This window comes from Anarrhichthys ocellatus, unplaced genomic scaffold, assembly GCF_004355925.1.
Source record: "Anarrhichthys ocellatus isolate YVR2014 unplaced genomic scaffold, GSC_Weel_1.0 scaffold85, whole genome shotgun sequence".
NCBI lineage: Eukaryota > Metazoa > Chordata > Actinopteri > Perciformes > Anarhichadidae > Anarrhichthys > Anarrhichthys ocellatus.
Window position 1 is genome coordinate 387,287 of NW_022280115.1, and position 6,124 is coordinate 393,410.

Consider the following 6,124-nt stretch of genomic DNA (forward strand, 5'->3'; position numbering starts at 1 on the left):
GCTTATGTTAGTTTTTACGATAATTGTATTTTGTTGGTGGGGGAAAAGTCCAATAGAAGGATTTCAACATATTTTTATGCTTGTGAACAGACCATACCAGCAGTTTTGCATGTTTTAGCCATATCTTATTGATGTCACAGCCAATCATTTTGAAAACCAAGCTGCTTTTTCTAGTGTTCCAGAGCGTTATATGGTATAAATTCTTGCTTCACTTTTGTAATCAAGTGAACGTCATCTATAGTCATCATTGTCAAAGTTATTGTTGTAAGGTATTGGAGTGCAGACCTTTTAAATCGATCTACTTTTAATAACGGTTTCATATTGTGAATGGAAACCAATGGAGGCCTGTAACTGTGGGCAAAATACATTCAAACATCTATCAATTCAATATACAGCTTGCATCTGAAAATGGTTGTAAAAATATGAATAATGTGTAGTTAGAGCTAAAATTTTCAAAAACAGTGGTATGGTTCTTTAAGTTTGTGATGGTAATTTTACGTTAAATTATCATGTTTTCAAGTGTCTTATTCTTTCAGTATATTGAACCTTAAGTCACACTTAAGTCACACTGAAATACATACTGTATGGCTTATTAATTTGCCTTGTTGTTACACTACTGTGTGTGTGAGTTCTCATTAGTGTATTGTTTGACTGCACTGAGCAGTTTATAGATAACATTTTTGTTATCTATAACAAAAATGGTTGTTTCTCTTGTTTTGACATTTTTATTTTATTTTATTCCTTTTACTTAATTTTGAGCTTTGGGTTCATTTTTTAAATTTTACACGTCAAAGTCTACAAGACTTGGGGAGTCGCCTACAAGTGAAAATAAGTTATATAAAGCATTATGTGGCGCCAGGGGAAGCTATATGAAATTGGATAAATTGCCTCATGTCATGTCACTTCAGTCAGCGTTGGTTGGGGCCGAAGACTACAAGTTCAATATCTGGATGTGTGGAGTTAGAAAGAAGTGAGTTTACCAGAACTCCGTAGCCCATTGCTCATCTCTGCTGCAGGTTAGAAGCTGCAGGATACATTAGCCTCTACTAGCATTACTAGGGATTCATTTACACTTCGGCAACAACACGGGACGGCATTATCAGCGCTAATCGCTTGTGCAGTGCATCGAATGGGTATCGAATGAAGTACTCTATTGGTATCGGTATCACTTTTAGGGCACAGGTACTGGTACTGGCATCTGAATTTCCGAATGAACTGTCAGTGGTCGAGGTGCATTGTGGGTAAGGTAGACATGATGTTTTATTTAACTGTCCAAGTGGAAAAAGCACAGGTTTCACAATGACTTATCTTTAGTGGAATTACGACAGCAGAAAAGCTATCTGTATTAATTCACCAGCAGAGGTCCTCACGGGTGTACTGTATCTGCCAGCATTCTGGTTGTGAAAAAAACTACTTTCAAAAGTTCATGCAATAAATGTTCAGTTTGTTTGACAGACAGTTGCTAAACGGAAACAATACCTGGAAAGAATCTTCATGAGAAAGTATGATTGAAGGTTAAGAAGGCCATTCCTTCTTTGTAGCCTACTCTGTGTAAATGCAGCATTATATTATCTGGGGATGCCAAAGCATCTTATGGAAGTTTATTTGAAGTGTTTCCTAAATCCGATGTAGCCATCTACACCGGATCACAATGATAATCAGTACACCGTATATGATGTGTACTGATACCTACTTAACATAAAGCTACCTCAGTTTGTTTCATAGACAGAATGTATTTTCTTCTGTAACGCAGGAGATACACAGGTCCCTGTTTTTGTAAGGAAGACAATAACACTGAAAATACAATTTCCCAAAATTTCCATTAACAAATCATATTCAGTGTACTCCCAATGTACGGAAGCCCTGAGAGGCAAGTGAGAGGAAATAACTCTGTTAATCCATTTTCAAAGTCTGATCTGAATGTGTCTATAACTTAAGAACTGGTGAAAAAAAAGTTTTGGCAGGATGACTTTTCTAAGTTTCTTCAGGTGGGGACTGCCAGGTGAAAAAAAATATTATTATTTATTTTCCTCTGGGGAAAAGAAGTTACAAAAAAGAGTTTGTTGCCATAGGAGGCTGAAGTGCACCACCACCCCATGTTCTAAATAGGACTCAAAGCATTTATGTTTTCTTTAACACACAATGTATGCACCTTGAGTTTAGAGTGCATGGAGAAATAAAAACAACTGGAAGAAAACATGAATGCTTTTAGTCCTCAGAACATGGAGGCACTTCAGTCTCTTGTGGACAAAATAAGTATCACAACAAAATACACTCACCTGGCAAAACTTTCTCTCATCTGTTTGATGAAAAGACAAATTATGGAAACTTAAAATGATTATCCTTGCGAAATCTTTTTTTCACTATAGTTCTTCAAGTCATAAACACAGGAGAGAAATGACTTAGAAAATGGATCACCAGAATTGTTTATCTCACTTGTCTCTCAATGCTTCCGTAACAAAGCTAAACACAAACATAATGCAGACGTGCCAAGCTGAAATTGCAAATTGTTTTTTTAACTTGAATTTCCATTATGTACTAATTTTCCAGATGAAAAAATTTCCATCTCATTAAAGTGGTTTCACTCATTCATTCATTTTCATTTGAAATCGTTTGAATCTGTCAATAAGAATTCTCTTTCTGCATTTTAATTGGTCATGAATCATGAACACACATGTCAGCACTGAACTCCCATGCACAGTTTTTCATGAATCTGGCCCTTGGGTTAATATTTCTTTCAGTAGAGCTAAGTATATTAAAAAAAGAGCCATTTAAGAAGGAGGGCTTTGGTCTGCCTCAAGATGTGTTTAATCTCACTGTAAAAAAGAGGCTCTGTCATAGAGAGGTGAATCCTCTATTAATGTTCCTCATCTTCTGATTGGTGGTGGGTATTCTGCTCACTGCAGGATGTGAATCACAAAATAGGACATGACACATCGACAGACCCCGTCGCTCACTCTACTCATAACTCTTAAAAGCTGCTTTCTATGTTTTGTTTGCCTTGGGGGGGGGGGGGGGGGGGGGATTTGTGTGTGTGTTCTTTTTACACTATTCAATAATAATGTGTCAACAGCAGTTACTGTGCTTATACTAGGACTGAGCCGTTGTCCAATAGGGAGGGTGTATCGACTTCGGTCCTCCATCCTCTCAAATGAAAAGCTTTGTGTCCAGCTGAAGGAAACATGGCTGACTGGTGATTGTGTTTGGTTGTGAATCCAGGCATCAGTTGTGACAGTGCTGTAGCTGTAAAGAAATGAATGCGCACTGTAGAGGATCCCACCATTTCCCATTACATTCCCGTTGTGTCTTTGTCACTGAAGGAAAATGCTTCCGTTTATGCCTCAGCTGGTTTTAGCTGCACTTCTTCATCCTGCGGTGTTATAGCCTACAAACTAAGACAGCCAAAGTAAAGGTTATTCAAAAATTCCTTGTGCTTAATTTCAGTAACTGTCAGAAGGAACACCAGGGTACAAACATCAGGGACATAATACATTTATAATGTGGTATCAAAACCATTATACATCAAACAACTACGTTCAAAACATTTATAACAAATAAGTGTGATCATAGAATGCCTTAATTCGTGTCATGATCCATTCTATCCCACCTTTAGAATTCTTCTCACATGTGTAAGAACGCAATCTCATCCCCACTTGTCATATTTTCCTGCTTGGCCAGTCTTATGTGTAGTATTGTGACACAGTAACACGTGGTCAGCATTGTGAAAAGGTGAGGTTTAGGCAATGTTTGGGTTAAAAAAGTATGTTTGTTATGTTACTGAAGCTACAAACATCAGGACGTGACTCAGTGATGTCACGTGACAAAACATCACGTGACATAATGTCGTCAGTAAAAATCATTAAACTTTTGGTTTCATACAGGACAGAGGCAGGTGAAAGTCCTTCGTTTGACCCATCCACCTTCCCCTTCAGTTCACCCTTAGCGGACTATTTTTCTCTTCTAAGTCGGTTGCTGTGAATAATGAGGCGGATGGGTTTACATTGGAGTTAATTGAAAGCCTGGCGGTCAGAAAGTTTGCAGGTATGAAGACGCCGAGGGCCACTGTCCAAGTGTTGGTATTTGATGCAAGTGTGACCAGGCTGTCAGGAAGGACGTGCCCCACATCAATCAGAACCGTAGCCAAATAGTTTAAGATTCCTAAACTTTACCAAAGCTTCGGCAGTTCACAAAACACTCATATTAATCATTTTTGTAATGCTCATGTGTCTTTCTGAAAGGCTCTGAACACAGACCACTCTGTCATTTAGGTGTGAGGTCTGTCTGAGGAGACATGTGGCTGTCCACAGTGGGATTTAGCAATGACCACTCCAGCACAAAGCTGCAATGTATCGTGTTCTTCTGCCCTCTGTAGCTCTCTGAGATGTGAACAGGCCGTGTTTCTTGTTAGCGTCTTGGCCCCGAGGCTGTCTGTTCACCAGCTGTAACGAATCAAAGCTCTGCTGTAGAGGTCTGGATATACCAGCCAAACACAACAGAGGAGTACACTTCTTCACTCTCAGCTCACGGCTGTGTAACCAGAAGAAATTACTATTTAGTTTGGATGGTCAGAACAAGATCCGTGCACCAGTTAGAGATGAGATAACTCAGCTTTAGTAGAAGCACAGTAACCAGCAGGTGGATACGGCTGGGATTCCAGTCACACTTGTATAATCATTCTGTACAGATGTCTGTTTAGAGCGATGGTTAAACATGGATACCACAGATAGTGAACTGATCAACTTAAAAGCTTATCTGTAAATAAATGTATGCAAAGTGTACACGCTAAAAAAGAACATTCCTCTCTTTTTGAGTTCTGACTGTGAAGGGTGTCTTTAGAGGTGTGATGCCACCATGATGGTGGTTAACTATGACGATATACTACAGAGAAAAAAATGATAAATGTGGTGTATGTGGTGTATTTAAAAAAGATACAAATGTTTAAGACAAAAAAAAATTGGTCTTTTCAGTAAGTTGCATTGTGTGATGAAAGTCTGAAGTGCTAAAAATTCTTTCAATGGGGAAAAAGTACATTTTATTGTAAAAATAAATCAAGAGTGATAAACATGTTCAAAATTACATTTTTGTATATATGGGATTTTTGTAAATTTTTATTTGAATCTAATGCAACACAAACTACCAAAATTCATTCAATAAAGTACACTGTGGTAATTTTTCTGGCCTCAAGATTTTTCATTTATTCTTGGAAAAAAGTCCTATACCCGCTTTGCCTGACTCTTTTAATGCTGAAATACATAATACTAAGAAGGTTCAATCATCACAACAGAATGCGTAAAGTCTCAGTGAGGAAGAACCACGAAAAAAATGAACAAACTTTCTTTATACAGAATGAGCAAAGGTGGGGGCCGATGGCCAATGTTACAGACATTTCAGTCCCAGACTTTTGGTCTGAGACTGATAGGAACAACAATGACAAACAGTCAGCAACCAAAACAAGCGGCCCAAAGGCCTTGGCATGGAACATTCTCATACAACACAGTTAGTTATCTTTGTGAGCAGAGAGGGAGAATTCGTCTTTTGCACAACAGACACACGGTGAAGTTCAGAGCAAAAATTACTTATGCATGAATACAATATACTGAGTAGAAATATATACGTAAAAAATGACCATTACAATTAAGAAAAATAATGCAATGCAAAACTCCTCCCAGATGTGAAGACCAGAGGTTAGCCAGCTACACAAGTGCCAAACCTTGGTCAGAGTTTACAGAAGGCTGCAACAAGGAACAGATATTTTGAAAAATGTGACAAAAAGGGTGAGAAGTTGGTTTATCAAATACAATAAATCATAACTAGCACATTTGTCAAGGTTTTGGGTTTTGTTTAGTTGTTTCTTCCGTTTTATTTTGACTATCCCCGTCTCTTGTGCCCTGTGTTCACTTCACTTCCTGTCCATGTCTGTTTCCCGCCTTTGTGATTATCTGCCCCGCCCCTGATCGAACCCTGCTGTGTCTCATCACCTACACTTAACCTCTTAAACTCGGGCCCCATTTGTAGGCCTCTGCTCGAAAATGGCATACCCATACTAAGGAGACCACAGTTCTGTAACTACAAGGTCTATTTTAATAATTTTTGATGCTATAATCAGATAACACTTTGAGATTGT